General features: G+C 31.4%; 1 pseudogene; it reads left to right on the top strand.

Moving 5' to 3' along the window:
- Positions 1–17,088, top strand: part of LOC109095831 — a 40,546-nt pseudogene that overhangs the window by 2,739 nt on the left and 20,719 nt on the right.

Below are 17,088 nucleotides of genomic sequence, written 5' to 3'. Positions count from 1 at the left end.
ATATATATAGCAGTAATGATAATATTGCATTCATAGTAATATTAATAAAACAGATATTATTAATATTAGTAATAAAATATGCATAATTTTAATTTACCCACATCATTAATTTTTCCCTCCTGCAAGAAATTAACTGCTGTACTCAATTTAAATGGAGGGATTTATTAAAATAACTATACAAAATTCAAACATGTAATCATAATTCTTTGGAAGGCGGTTTCTGCCACGGAATTAAAAAAAAAAGAAAAGTAATTAGGTCAAAGACGTTAAGATGTCCGCATCAAAAAAATGTACAAAATGATTTTATGTCCATAGAAAGCACATTAAATGTAAGCAAAGTGTCTACTTTTAAGATTTCAAATAAGTTTTTAAAATTTGGTTGAAATAATGTTACGTTGCCATTCAGTGTAACACAATATTTATGTAAAAATTCAAACAGCATGCTTATTCATTATTGTACATATTAAAATATATAAAAGAATAAGTGAGCATATTCATTTTATCGTGTTTTAAATGAGTAAAAGATTCTTACTGACCAATTGGCAAAACCAAGGATAGTGGTAAATTTTACTAATTAGTATTTGGGGTGAAAGTAATTAGTCTTTTAATATGTCATAAATTGATTTTTGTTGTAAATATGCCTGATAAGATTGTTAGACTGAATGACATTTTAGTGTGTGTCTTCTGTAAATCAGGGAAAAATGTATGATATTTATTTTTTGCTCAGAAAAACAATAACAACATTGCAATTTAATTAAACAGAAAACTTTTTAAATTTGGGAGAAAAAACAGCAACAGTTTAAAGCAGTATTACACTTATCGTTTTTATGCTTAAACCCTTTTTCATCTTTGACCAAACTGTGACTTTTTTTCTCAGAATTCTGTTTATATGTTCAGAGTTTATATCTCCCAGTTCAGATTTTGTTCCTCAGAATTGAGTTTATATCTTTATCCATATGTTATTTTCTCTGTGTGTGTTTCGTTGTGATGCTCTGTTGTAACGCGGGTCTCTTCAGTTTCTCTTTCCATAAATCACAGCACCACAAATATGATTACAAATGATTTAGGCTCTTTTTTTAAAGCTGTTGTTTTTGGCAAACACCGTTATCTGCTGTCTGCATTGCGTTCTGGGTTTTAGATTTGTAAAACGATTCATGTCATAATTCAGGAGATAAAACTATAACACTGTAACAGAAGCTCAGACACATCACAGACACACACCTCCACATTTTCTCGTAAAGTGTAAAAGTGTAGTAGCACTCTCTGTGAATTCTTGGCGAGGATGTTTTGTCCGTGTTTGGACGCTGGTTCTGGAGTGTGTGTGAGAGGCAGGAGTGATTTTCTCAGCATGTTTGGCTGTATTTATGTCTCTCGCAGTCAGACGACGGCTGCACATGTCACGCGTTTCCTCGGCTCTCATTATCTGCTCCTCAAGCACATGCGCCTCCACGAGAGACCGCCAGCAATACTGCATCTGCTCCCAAAACACACACACACACACACACACTATTGTTGATCTCACAAAATCTGTCGAGAACATGTCCAGGTTCCATTTAATAAGATCATATATTTTGCTTGGGAAAAATAAAACCTTTTTTAGATTGTTTGCATTGTGACAATTAAATACATTTTACCTGGAAAAAGTAATGATATGTTATTTAAATAGTGAGTATTTATGCGTCTTAGCAGTAATTTATGTTAGTAATTTCAGCGTATGCTGCTTTTAATTTAATAGATTAAAGTAGGGGAATTTTTTATATATATATATATATATATATATATATATTATTTTCATGTCATTTAAACACACACACACACACACACACACACACACACGCATATATTTAAATATATCTATATATATATATATATATATATATATATATATTACACTGTAACATTATTTTCATGACATTTAAGCACATTTATTGCTATATTTTTTATAGTTTTTTAACAAATATATTGGTCCTATATATATAAAATATATATATATAAAATCAAATGAAAACAAATTTTATATATATATAAATAAAGAAGGGAAAATACATGTAAAAATAAAACAAAAGTTAAAAAAAAATATTATATATATATATATTTACATGTATTTTCCTTTCTATATATGTGTGTGTGTGTGTGTGTATGTGTGTGTGTGTGTGTGTGTATGTATATATATATATATATATATATATATAACACAGTAACATTATTTTCATTCAAAATATAACTTTTAATTTATACACAAACATATATTGCTTAATTTAAAAAAATAAGCTTCATTTTCTTCATACAAAATATATATTTTTATTTAATTTCTTCTGATTGTGTGCTAAAAATATGACCTGGACATGTGTTGATGAGATCCATCCGTGTCCCAGGATGAAGTGAAGAGTTTTTTCAGCGCTGCATTGCTTGCTCTAATTCCTCGTTATTAAATTGTCTCGCTCCTCTCGGGTGTAAAGCAGGTCAGGTCTCATTTGTGTTCTGTTTTCTTGCCTTAAATCCGCGCCGGCATGCGCAGAGGAATGATTGACAGGTTTACTTGTCTGTAGCTCCGCCCCCTCCCCTTGAATTCAGTGACACAGAAACATGTGCAAGAAAAACGCAGTGTGAAATGACTGCAAGGCAGCACAGAGCTGCAGACTCCCGCTGTTTGTCCTTGAATTGTTATTCACACATTAACCAGTGAGTGTTCAGATTAAAATACTCTTCATAATAGTTGTGCAGTGTGTGTGCATGTGTGTGTTTATATTTTCTGTATACACAGTGCTTACACTGTTTGGGTTAATGTATCCCATGATGCAATGCACTCGACTTGACCTTCATCTTCCTGTGTGACAACTGAACTGGATTCTTTATTTAACCAGACTGCCATAAGACATGTTTATAAAAAATTGCATAAAAATGTAAAATAACCATATTTATTTCAATGAATCAGAACTTAATGAGGTAATGTGACAGCATTGTTACATTCATTGCATGCTCATGTTTGCACTTTCTCACAGATATAGACTGTTATTAGGCTTTTCTTTTATTGTTTTATTACCAAATAATCGTATTTGTTTTAAAATAATCTGCATTCATCATAATGTCTCTTTCTTCCTCTCTTGTTATAGACGCTGCTTTTAAGAAGACCTGCATAACCGAGGTCAAGCATCATTTATTATCTGTATATCATTAATTCCGGTCATTCAACTCCAGTGTTACTTAATGCAGTCTTGAGAAGAGTTAAATGTTCAAGTGTTTGGAAAATGTTATTGATCTGAGGTTATAGAAATTGAGATTTAAAGGAATAGTTCACGCAAAAATGAAAATTTCCTGAAATTTACTCAGGCCATCTGTAGGTGAGTTCGTTTCTTCATCAGGTTTGGAGAAATGTAGCATTGCATCAGTGTCTCAGCAATGGATGCTCTGCAGTGAATGGGTGCCGTCAGAATGAGAGTCCAAACAGCTGATAAAAACATCACAATAATCCACAAGTAATCCACAGCACTCTAGTTCATCAGTTAACATCTGGAGAAGACAAAAGCTGAAACAAATCCAGCATTAAAGTCTCCATGAAATCAAAATGAAAGGTTTTTGGCTTTTAGTATGAATATGTTAGCCTTAAGGTTTTCTATAAGCTTGTGTGCTCCAAAAAAATGACAAAATTTGCATTTACAAGATATAATCATTCAAAACTTACAGTCTCTCACTTCATGACATCACCCTGCACTTCATCTTCTCGCACCAAACCTTCTCTCCAAACATACTCTCCAAACAAACTATAAACACAATACAGAAACCAACAAGCCGAGATAAAAACAAAACACAAAAACAAAACACAAAAAGGCTATTTAAAAAGGGGGCGGGGCTGCTCAGTATGTCCCACCCTGTCTTCCTGTTTCAGTTAAAATTACGTCTGCACATAGAATAACACTGAATGTTTCAGGGCACTTCAGTGGAATTTAAAAGGTTTAAAATGTTAAAACTGGACTCTCATTCTGACGGCACCCATTCACTGCAGAGCGTCCATTGATGAGACACTGATGCAAAGCTACATTTCTCCAAATCTGATGAAGAAACAAACTCATCCTAATCTTGGATGACCTGAAAGCGAGTATACTTTCTGCAAATTTTCATAATGGGGAGAACTATATATTTTATTTTAACTGAAGTGTCAACTTTGTCTTAAATGTTTCTCCTAAAAATAGACACAAATGAATCATACGTTGAAAGCACAGAGCTACAGAATGCATGTTGATACTGTAGCAGCTCAGATCATTTGGACGATCAAATCTCCATTGAATCTCTTTGTTGTCTGTGAGAAACAACTGAGACATATAAATGAGATCTCGTTTGTGATTTTTCTTCTTCTCAGATGCCGTCTTCCTCGTGTCACTCCAGCTCTGGCCCTGAGAAGAAGATCGGTCACCGGCGGGTCGATGCATCCGGTGAAACCACCTACAAGAAGGTGCGTCTTCTTCAGTCTCCCATGAGCTTCACGGTGTCTCGATCTCATCTGGCAATTTTGTCAATTTCAATCACAATGTCGGTCATCTTTTACCTCAGGCTGCTGATATATACAGCGTGGTCCAAAAGCGTCCATGATGGACATCTAGGTTTTTTTTTAAATCCTGGAAATCATCAGAAAGCTTTAGGATTTTGAAAACAAATTTTTGACTTTATTGCATACAGTACATACACACATTAAAATTGCTAGACTTAAAATGTTATCATTATAGACATTAGTTTCAGTTAAATAAAACATTACTGTGCATTGTTTATTGACAAGTTGTTACTGACACAGAGGGAACATGACATTTTAGTTATTAGTGGTGGTAATCTAAAAATATTAGCCAATAAATTGGTTTATTATGAAGGGAAAAAATGATATATATATATATATATATATGTTTATTATATTATATTATTTATTATAAAATACATTTAATATATATTATATATAAAAATGTTATTGATTTTTTGAATTGTAGGTTATAAAAATATTATATATATTTTTAAAATAAATATTTATTAAAATATTTTTTAAAAATAGAATAAATGTTGAAAACGACTTTTTGATTTCATTGCATACTGTACATACACATATATATGATATAATTTGATTAATGGACAGCTAGTGAGACATTAAAATGCCAGACTTAAAACAAAAAATCATTATAGACATTAGTTTCAGTAAATTAAAACATTACTGTGCATTGTTTATTGACAAAGTTTACTGACACAAAGGAACACAGCACATTTTAGTTATTAGTGGGTGGTGGTAGAATCTAAAAATATTAGCCAATAAACTGGTTTTTATTATGAAGGGAAAAAATGATCCTATAGATATAGTATATATATATGTTTATTATAGTATTTATTTATTATGAAAATACATTTAATATATATTATCATATAAAACCTGTTATTGATTTTTGGAATTGTAGGTTATAAAAACATATTATATATATTTTTAAAATAAATATTTATTAAAATATTTTTTAAAAAATAGAATAATGTTGAAAACGACTTTTTGTGATTTCATTGCATACTGTACATATTGTACACTATACTATGATATAATTTGATTAATGGACAGCTAGTGAGACATTAAAATGCCAGACTTAAAACAAAAAATCATTATAGACATTAGTTTCAGTAAATTAAAACATTACTGTGCATTGTTTATTGACAAAGTGTTACTGACACAAAGGGAACATGACATTTTAGTTATTAGTGGTGGTAATCTAAAAATATTAGCCAATAAACTGGTTTATTATGAAGGGAAAAAATTATATATATATATTTTATTTATTTATATTTTAATAAATTATATTTCATATATATATATTATATATGAAAATGTTATTGATTTTTTTAATTGTAGGTTATTAAAATATTTAAAAAATATATATATTTTTAAAATAAATATTTATTAAAATATTTTTAAAAAATTGAATAAATTTTTATAAGTACTAATAAACAGCCAATATGCTGGTAATATGCATGCTATTAAGCGACTAATTAATAGTGAGAACTGGTCCTTAAAATAAAGTGTTGCCAAATAGATTACATTTTTATAAACATTTTATGTTTGGAGCTTTGTATCTGTCTTCACGCTGTTATGCAGTCATCGTGTGTCAGGGATGCAGGGCGTGTTTAACTGCTGTCAGAGAGTCAGAAGTGTTCTTGTGTGTCGACAGACGACCTCGTCTGCCCTGAAAGGAGCCATTCAGCTGGGGATCGGCTACACCGTGGGTGATTCGGCTACACCACCGTATAGTCTCACTGAGCTCCAAACCCGAGCGCGACGTCCTCATGCAAGACTTCTACGTGGTGGAGAGCATTTTCTTCCCCAGGTCTGTACAGTATGTGAGATTTCTGCTGCACCAGAGAGCGTTAGATCCATCCGTTCATATAGTCTCACGTCCTCAGTTAGTGGCGTTAAAATCAAGCACTTACACCAACAAACACAGACTGTGTTCTATATAAATATATATAGTTATAGCAGACATGGGTGGCTTATTTATTAGCCAGCATTTTAGTGGAAAACTGTATCCCACAATACAATACTTCAATTATATTTTACATATACTCTGCCATTCAAACGTTTGGGATCAGTAAGATTTATAAGTCTATCTTGTGCTTATCAGCGTTGCATTTATTTGATCAGAAATTCAGAAAAAACTGTAATATTGTGAAATATTTTTGCAGTTTAAAATAATGGTTTTCTATTGTAATATGCTTTAAAATATAATTTATTTCTGTGATGTGCAGCTGTATTTTCAGCATCATTACTCCAGTCTTCAGTGTCACGTGATCTTCAGAAATCATTCTAATATGCCGATTTATTATTAATGTTAAAAACAGTTTTGCGGCTTCATATTTTTTTTTTTTTTGGAATCTGTGATACTTTTTTCAGGATTCTTTGATGAATTAAACATTAAAAAGAATGGCATTTATTTAAAATAGAAATATTTTGTAAAAATATACACTACTGTTCAAAAGTTTGGGGTCAGTAATTTTTATTTTTTAAAGAAATTAATGTTTTTATTCAGCAAGGATGTGTTAAATTGATAAAAAGTGATTAGGAAGACTTAAATCGTCGGAAAGCAATGTTGATCATCAGTCAGTCAGATCATACAGACTTGATGTGTGTCTCTCTGTCTCTCTCTCTCTCTCTCTCTCTCTCTCTCTCTCTTTCTCTCTCTCTCTGTCTCTCTCTCTCTGTCTCTCTCTCAGTGAAGGCAGTAATCTGACTCCAGCGCATCACTATCCAGACTTCAGGTTTAAAACTTACGCTCCGGTGGCGTTCCGCTACTTCAGAGAGCTCTTCGGGATTCGACCGGACGACTATCTGGTGAGGCACAGAGCCTTCAGACACTGGCTCTCATTCACTAATAACCGTGTGTGTTATTTCCACTGTTCTAACTATTTACATGTAATATTTGATTACAAAATAAATGTTACTGTAATCCATCACATCCCTGCCACACCATGTTAAAATATGAGACACCAAAGATTCAGGAGTTTGAGACACAAAACAGGACACATTGCTAAACTCTTTTATTTCCTATATGGGTTTATGCATATGATTTTTCTTCAAGACATTGTTAGATACCAGTGTTTCCTGTCATAGCTTTGCAAAGATTTGATTTCACAAACAGTATCATAGCTTTTAAACTATTCCTTGTTATGACTGTAAATCTGTATTTAAGCTCTTTTTAAAGTAAAAAGAGCTGCCAAAGTCTGATTTTAAATGATTATAATCTTAATTCAAGTGATGAAGGGTTTTGAAAGTGTGTGTGTGTGTGTGTGTGTGTGTGTGTGTGTGTGTGTGTATCAGACTGTAGGTCCATGTTTTATTTGGTTTCATGTGGACTTGAATGTTTGTGTGTTTTTCTACATGTTCGGTCACGTTTGTGTATCTTGTTTTATGGTTTTGAAGCATCACGAATGCTTTCTGATTCTCTCACTATGTTAAGAATAACATCATATTTATTAATTCTAATTACTTTGTTCTTATAATCTGTCAGTAGTTTTACATTGTACCATGTATGCAACAGTGTTCCCATCAGCTGTGGGATGAGTAGCTTATTCACTCATAAAATAATTAAAAGCTATATAAAAAAATAGAATATATTCTTAAAATATGTATTACACTACAGTTCAAAAGTTTGGGATTGGTAAGATTTCTTCCGCTCACCAAGGCTGCATTTATTTGATCAAAACTACAATATAAACAGTAATATTGTGAAATATTTTTACAATTTTAAATAACTGTTTTCTGTGTGAATCTCTGTTAAACTGTAATGTATTTCTGTGATGTGCAGCTGTATTTTCAGCATCATTACTCCAGTCTTCAGTGTCACATGATCTTCAGAAATCATTCTAATATGATGATTTGGTGCTCAAGAAACATTCCTGATTATTATCAATGTTGAATACAGTTGTGCTGCACAATATTTTTGTGGAAACTGTGATTTATTTTATTTTTCAGGATTCACAGATGAATAGAAAGTTCAAAAGAACAGCATTTATTTGAAATAGAAATCTTTTGTAACAATATAAATGTCTTTACTGTCACGTTTGATCAGTTTAATGCAACACTGATAAATGTAAGTAATTATTTTAGGTGATAAAATCTAAACAATCAAACTTCAAAATTCTCTATCATGAATGCTAATGTACATTTAATAAAATATAAAATAATTACAAATCATTTTAACTTAAAGTACACAATTCTGCATCATTTTTCTCTATTTTCTGATTTTCAAATACTTTTTTGCTTTGACTCAAATGCTGTAAAGGTCATCTTGGAGCTGCTTTGTTGATATCTGGACTCTTTCTTGAGGAAGTGAAGCTGAATGAGTGTGTGGTCAGTGGTGTGGTTTATATAGGGGCAGTGCTGAGGGTCACGGGAAGGTTAATGCGTTATTATGATATGACAGCATCTCGAGCTAAAATGAACCTGAAACATATTAGATGTGTTTGTGTGTGGAAGCACATGGATGCTTTATAGGCCCACACACACACACACACACACACACACTACCTGAGACAGATGGTGATTACCACACTAATTACACTAATACTTTCCTTTTAAAGCACTTAAAGCAGCAGATTCCCACTGATGAGTGTGTGTGTGTGTGTGTGTGTGTGTGTGTGTGTGTGTGTGTGTGTGTGTGATCCCAACCCTTATGTCGCTCCTTTTTTTTAATGAAATGGTGAAGGAAATTCTGTCATCATGTTGCAAAACAGAGTTATTATAATAAACTAAAACTACAGTAAAACAATTTTTAAAAGTTGTTACTTAAAATGTAATTATATATATATATATATATATATATACATACATAGTGTAAGGTGACATACACACACAGAAACACACACATATATATATATATGTATACACTGTATATAGCTAAAACATTTGATTTCAGCTAGTAAAAACAAATAAAAATGAAAAACAAATATATAGAGAGATATTTAAAAAACTAATAAAAATGACAAAAACAACAAAAGACTACAAAAAACAACAATTTTCCAATACAATACACATAAAAAAAATATAAAAAAAAACAATAAAATCCAAAACAATACACTGAAAAGAAACAAAAAACAACAATAATACCAAACATAATACACCATAAACAACTATCTCTATCGGGATCAACCTACTGTCAACATCTCATCTATAGTGTCACTGGTCGAGGGTTTGCTCTCTCGTGCAGTTGTCGGGTGTAATGGTTTAGTGAAATGTAATTTCGGTGAGTGAAAAATTTTGGTTTGGTTGAACGAGACTCAAGTCTGACTCAGTGTGTTCAAGCTCTACTGCTGTTTTTTGTTAATGTTAATAAAAGCTCCAAAAACCAGACTCAAGTCTGACTCAGTGTGTTCAAGCTCTAATCACTGATCAGACTAAACGCAGCATCTCTCTGACGTCGCTGTATGTCTGTGTGATTGTTGCAGTACTCTCTCTGTAACGAGCCCTTGATAGAGCTCTCAAACCCCGGTGCCAGCGGCTCCATTTTCTACGTCACTCGAGACGATGAATTCATCCTGAAGACCGTCATGCACAAAGAGGCTGAGTTCCTGCAGAAGCTGCTTCCAGGATACTACATGGTGAGTCATCAGCTTCATCACAGTCTGCATACGATCCATCCTACATATGATTACAGTATAAGAGCGTTGCTGGATGATTTAATATTTCTGGTGGATTTTCAAAGGATGCATCTTAACATTAGCATTTTATACCAACCCTTTTTAAATGTTTAAATTGTTTAGAAATGAATGTGATGTGAAGTAATGAAGAACAAAAACAGAGTCTCATGCAAATACACAAATTAAAACAAAAAAAAAAAACAAGTAAAAAAAAATACAAATGTTTCATAATTACAATTATAATACAATTTTAAAAAAAAATTCACATGTGCCATGGTTACAATTGTTACACAATGTTATTATTGTATAACATACTATTATAGTTTTTAATTTTATTTGTATATTTTATTTTTTCATTTTAATTTAGGTTAATGTTTTAGTAATTTTGTTTTTAGTTTATTTAACATGTCTATAACATTTACATTATTTATTAATATTTTATTTATGTTATATTAATTAATCTCAATTTATATAACCTAAAAAATAAATAAAATAGAATACATTTTTTTTATTACTTTTTTTATTTAATTTTAAGCAAAAAAAATATATTTATTTTAATACGTCTCATTTTGCAAAATATAAAAAATATAATAAAAATTGAAATTATAAAAAACTTAATAAATACTAAAATATATAAATTATATAAAAATTGAAATTATAAAAAACTTAAAATTAATGGTGTTAATCCATATATATTTCAAGTAATTCAGTTGCTTTAAGAATTGACATAAATTATTTTTAAATGCCACAAATTAGTGCTTAATTTGTGCTCAAAAAGAGCCTTAAAATACTAAATAATAAGCATAATTAGGGATAGGATAGTAAAGATTAACTTCCAAAAGCACAAACATAAAATAACATTCTGAAAAAAATACTGTACAGTATATATATTCACAGTTTGTGAAAATGAAAATATAAAAAAAATACAAAATACAATATTATTTTATATCAATAATATTAAACATTTTTGAAATGTTTTCTATTTTCAATTATGTTTATCTATTAATTATATAACATAAAATAATTTTGAATATGTTGCCTATAAACAATAATATTAACTATTTTAAATAACAATCACATTTCAAACATTTCTCAACACGCTCTACCACATATACACTCAATATAGAAGACAGATTTGTGATGACGTCTCTCAGAACCTGAACCAGAATCTCGTCAGAACCGAACACAGAATGCCCCGACACTGCTGCTGAGCCCAAGTTCTTCGGTTTGGTACTGCGTTCAGCTCCCGAGTGGGAAGGAACATCCGTATCGTGGTGATGAATAAACATCCTGCCGGCGCATCCGTTCGCATGGCACCCAAGTTCGAAACTGAAGGGCCTCCACGTACAGAGTCCGCCGCGCGTCCAAGAAAGCCAGCGTGAGAGAGTCCAAGCCAACCTTAAAGGACCTGGACTTCATGCAGGAGTTGTGGCGGGTGGGTGCCGTTGGGGGGTGGGAGCGTGGTATCCCTCCTGCTGGCCGTGACGGGGGGACCAGGGGGGTATAACGCGCTGGTGAAGACGCTCCAGAGAGACTGTCTGGTGAGTGTGGACGGCTTCTTTCTAGATCAAAACCATAACTGGAAAACAAAAATAATTAATAAAAACACAAACAAAAGTTTTAACTTTTTTGTAGGGCTATACAATTTGGCCATAATTTTGTAATTATATAATAATAATAACTACTACAAATTTGCCATAATTTGGTACTTAATATGATAATAAAACTCATAATCATAATAAGAATTATTATTATCACTATTATTGCTACTAAATAAAAAAAAAAAATAATAATAATAAATATTAATACATTTAATTTATTAAAATATTTATTTTTAAATCTCATTTGATTAACAATTACAATAATAAAATAATAATACTTACTATTTATTTATTTATTTATTTATTTATCACTTCTGATTTAAAATGTGATTTGAAACAAAATGTTTTTTTGCTTGTATGTAGGGCTACAATATTTGGCCAAAATGTTGTGATTATTTAGCCATATGACTGTAAAATAATAATAATAATAATAAAATCAAAATAAGAAATATTACTATTGTAGTATTTCACTTCAAAATAGAAAAAAAAGAGTATTTAAGATAAATAATATAATAATTTTATTATCATTATTACTATTATTAATATTACTGTTGTTGTTATATTTATTAAAAAAAAATGTATTGTGATTTAAAATATGTAAAAAAAAAAATACAGGTTTGCGTATTAGTAGAGCTACATATTTTGGCCAAAATTTTCTGATTATATAACCATATGACTATGAAAAAAAAAAGTATTATTATTGTTGCTACTAAATTAAAGTATAGAATTATTCTCATTATTATTGCTGATAAATAAAAATATTTTTTTTCAATAATAAAAACTAAATAAAAAATATTACTATTTTAATATTTCACTGTAAAATAAAAAATACAACAAAAATAATAATTTAATAATTATTTAGTCACACTGTGATTTAGATTTTATTTGGATTGATCATGCAGCCCTCGTGGGGTTAGTGAACCAGTGGATTGCTGTGTGTGTGTGTGTGTGCAGGTGCTGGAGAGTTTTAAGATCATGGACTACAGTCTGTTGCTGGGGGTTCATAATCTGGATCAGGCGGAGCGCGAGCAGCAGATGGAGGGATCTCAGAGCAGCAGCGATGAGAAGAGGCCGGCCGCGCAGCGAGCGCTTTACTCCACCGCCATGGAGTCCATTCAGGGAGGAGCGGCGTGCGGCGGCTCCATAGACACCGAAGACACGTGTGTGTCTCTCATTTAGCATCACCAGTTTGATTGGGTTCAGAAGCACATGCTGATTCTCTTCTCTCTCTCTCTCTCTCTCTCTCTGCAGGATGGGAGGCATTCCTGCTGTCAACGGGAAAGGAGAGAGACTCCTGCTCTTCATCGGCATCATAGACATCCTGCAGTCCTACAGGTCTCACACTTACGATAATCACATCAAATCAGTTCATTCAGAAAGTACATTTCAGATCCGCTCACTTCTCTAAATCCCACATTTATAGTTTAGTTATTTATTTTCAGGAGTGATTTAAGTGATTGCATTATAAAATATCAAACCTTCAAGTAAATTTTTAATTTGAGGTACATTTATTTTATATATTATATCCCATTTAGGAGCTTGATGTAAGATTTAGATTTAACAGTTTTATATACATATCGGTATCTAAAAAAATATAATCATTTAATATATAATATGAAATATAAAATAGCTGCCTACCTTTTAAGTCTCTGAATTAAGTAAGTATGGTGGTATATTTATTTTTATTTGATTTATGTATTTATTTATTGGTAAAATTGTGACATTTTGAAATGTGTTTTATATTACAAATGGTGCTTGTGCCATGAAGTTGAAATTAAAAATTATTTAATTTAATTTTAAATAACTATTGAGCTGTACATTGAAACTTAATCAGGTAAATCTGAACATTTATTTATATATTAATTAAGTGGCAAAATTCTGACAAAATTAGTTTTTAAGGTAAATCGGCATGTTTATAATTGTTTTTATATTGCATATTCACATTTCTATTGCATATAAGACTCTGAATTAAGAAAGTCATTTAGTCATTTAAGTTTATTTTTTGTTTATTTATTTTGTTAAATGATACAGTATTTTATTTGGTTCTAAATTAAATAGATAAAAAGAAATAAGAAATATTACTATTAGAAAAATGTGAGTATTTAAAAAAAATATTATTAATATTATTATTATTATTTATTAATTTAATAGTGATTGTGGTTTAAAAAAATATATAATTTTTTTATTTAATTGTATTAATTTTTATTTGATTTGATTTTTTTTGGGAGGTGGGTGTTTGTGCTATTTTGCTGAGCCTCGTCAGTGAATCTCATACAGAGCGGCTGTGAAGAGCCGCATGGCTTTATAATCTTCTCTAGAGTTTGGGGTTGTTTTATGCTCTTATGTAACTTTTTTTAGAAGACTGCATTAAGTCACAAAATAAATCCAAAGCTGTCCATCAGGACACTCAGCAGTCTGTGCTTCTGTGAGTCTGTGAAGTGAAGCTGATGTTGCTGTTTTTCTGCAGAACCCTAAAAAAACCTGAAAAAAAAATGGAAGCCCTGGATGGCATGACGGGGTGAGAAACTCATGCAAATACATCTTCATCTTCACCGTCATAAAGCATCATAATCCTCCTGCCTGCCATCTCAGAGCTTATACACACATCACTTCTGATACTGTACGTCTACAGTATGAATAGACCCTCGGTCCCCAGTAAAAATACTTCATTTTAATTCCATATGAATCTCAAACCTGCTTAAGAGTTAGATTTAACATTAAAATTAATTTTTGCATTTAAGTGTGTATTTATTTTAGGTTATATCTTAAAGGGATATGTTATATTTAAAAGCTTAATGTAAGATTATTGGAAGTAAATGGGAGTTATTTATAGTTAGATATATAAGGCAATGTTTGTTTTAACATAATTCAAATTTGAAAATTGTGTTTTGTGGTGCAGGTGCCATGTTGTTGGTATTGTTGTTAAAATAATTATTAAACTATAAATAAAATGTGTAATTTATTTATATAATAAAATGATCTCATTTATTATAAATCATTAAATTAATTAATTAATTAATTGACAAACTTATATTCAAATTTGTATTTTTAATTTTAATTTTAATTGTATTTGTATTTTTATTTGTATTTGTATTTAATTTTAATTTTAATTTTAATTTTAATTTTAATTTTAATTTTAATTTTAATTTAATTTTAAATTTAAATTTTAATTTTAATTTTAATTTTATTTAATTTTATTTAATTTTTATTTTATTTTATTTTATTTTATTTTATTTTATTTTATTTTATTTTATTTTTGGGCCCTTTTAAAAATTTTGTTATATATTGCAAATGATGCAGGTGCTCTGTAGTTTTGGGGTGAAATATTGTCATTAATACACATCTTCTCTGATACTTGCACATCTGTATAAACACAAACTGTGAGGCGCAGACAGTTGCCTAAACCCCAAAAAAGTCAATACTAAACTGTGGCCTCCTTCTTTATTAATGCATGAAGGACCCTGTGTCCGTCCTCCTTTATTAATGCATGAGGTGTGTGTGTGTGTGTGTGTGTGTAGTGGAGATCCACTGAGACAGTGGACAGACTTTGATAAGGATCGCTTGTGTTTGGTTTCACTGTAGATAGTGTGAGTTTAAGTCTGAGAGAACGTCTCTTTCCATTTGCTCTCCATCTTCTGTTTCTTTCTACTTCATTTCCATTTTCTGCTCAAACACTCCCACGAGTTACTATCACATACTGTTTCCTGTAAGACACGCTGGATTCTTCCTGCAGGGGGCGTTTGACGGATCAGAAGGATCAGGGTTTTTTTTTCTTATTAGGCACATTTGTACACTTGAAAGTGTAAATCAAATTGGCTACTACAATTCCTATAAAGGTGAATTTCATAGAACTGAACGGGTCCAGGACATATTACACCTTAAAATAAAAACATAATGATACAAACAGAAAATGAAGTTTTTTTTAGACAGTATTTTCATGATAATTTGCTCCTCAGTAATGACATTGAGAAGCTTTAATAGACATTGAACTAAATGTAAATAGTTAAAAGAAGAGATTTGTTATAATTTAGACCCATTTTGCCTGATCATAATAATGTCTCTCCTCTGTGTCTGTTCTGTCTCTCAGGACACCGTTTCCGTCCACCGGCCGAACTTCTACGCTGACCGCTTCTTCCGGTTCATGAGCAGCACTGTGTTCAGGAAAAGCAGCTGTGAGTGACCAGCAGAACTACTGTAGACACTTCCTCTGACCTGTCAGTCTGATCCTGTTCCTCTGCTCTCTCCAGCGCTGAAGGCTTCTCCTGCTAAGAAGGGCCGTGTGGCGCTGACCATGCCCAAATTCGGCGGTCCCGGAGCGGCCTGGTCGTCCAGTCATCTTACCTCAGAGAGAGACGAGAACATCTATGATCTGAGAGGAGCGCGCAGCTTCCCCGTGCTGGAGAACGATGGTGATTTGCTCACTTTCTTCTTTCTTTTTTATGTGTGTGCTTTTGATCAGTACTGTTCTGCATGGAAGCGCATTTCCGCCACTGAATAAAAAATAATAAAAGGGTATGGCAACTTTTTAATCTCACAATTCTGACTTTTTACAAAATTATGAAATGCAAACTCGCAATTGCGAATTATAAAGACAAAATAGCGAGATTTAAACTCAAAATTCAGATTTTTTTATCTCAAATCCAAGTTTGTATCTCGCACTCTGACTTTTTTCCTCACGATTCTGCCTTTTTTCTCGCAATTCTGACTTTTTTTGCAATTCTGACTTTTTTTGCAATTCTGACTTTTTCTCGCAATTCAGACTTTTTTTCACACAATTGCAAGATTATATCTCCCAATTCTGACTTTATTTCTTGCCATTCTAACTTTTTTTTTCCAATCCTTACTTTTTCTCGCAATTCTGATTTTTTTTTCTCACAATTCTGACTTTATTTCTTGCAATTCTAACTTTTTTTTTTGCAATTCTGACTTTTTCTCGCAAATTTGACTTTTTTCTCTGAATTGTATATCTTGTGAGATATAAACTCACAGTTGCAAGTTATAAAGTCCAGTTTTGAGGAGGAAAAAAAGACTGATATGTTCTCAGAATTGCGAGTTTATATCTCACACTTCTGACTTAATAACGTGCAATTGCTTGAAAAAAAAGTCGCAATTACCTTTTTATTATTATTATTTTTTTATTCAGTGGTGGAAATGGGCTTCCATAGAAGCCTGTTTCCATCAGGGATTTAAAAAAAAAAGTTCTCACTGTAAAAAAATCTCACATTTCAGTTTTGAGTGAAATGAAATTAAAGTCAAGCAATTAATTAAAAAAAATAATAAAAAAGATGATGGTAAGATAATGCCTCAAATGCAGATTCAGACTATTGCTGTTGTTTTCATT

The sequence above is a fragment of the Cyprinus carpio genome, chromosome A2, assembly GCF_018340385.1.
Source record: "Cyprinus carpio isolate SPL01 chromosome A2, ASM1834038v1, whole genome shotgun sequence".
Lineage (NCBI taxonomy): Eukaryota > Metazoa > Chordata > Actinopteri > Cypriniformes > Cyprinidae > Cyprinus > Cyprinus carpio.
Note: the sequence above shows the minus strand (reverse complement) of the source record. Positions and strands in the feature narration are given on the sequence as shown.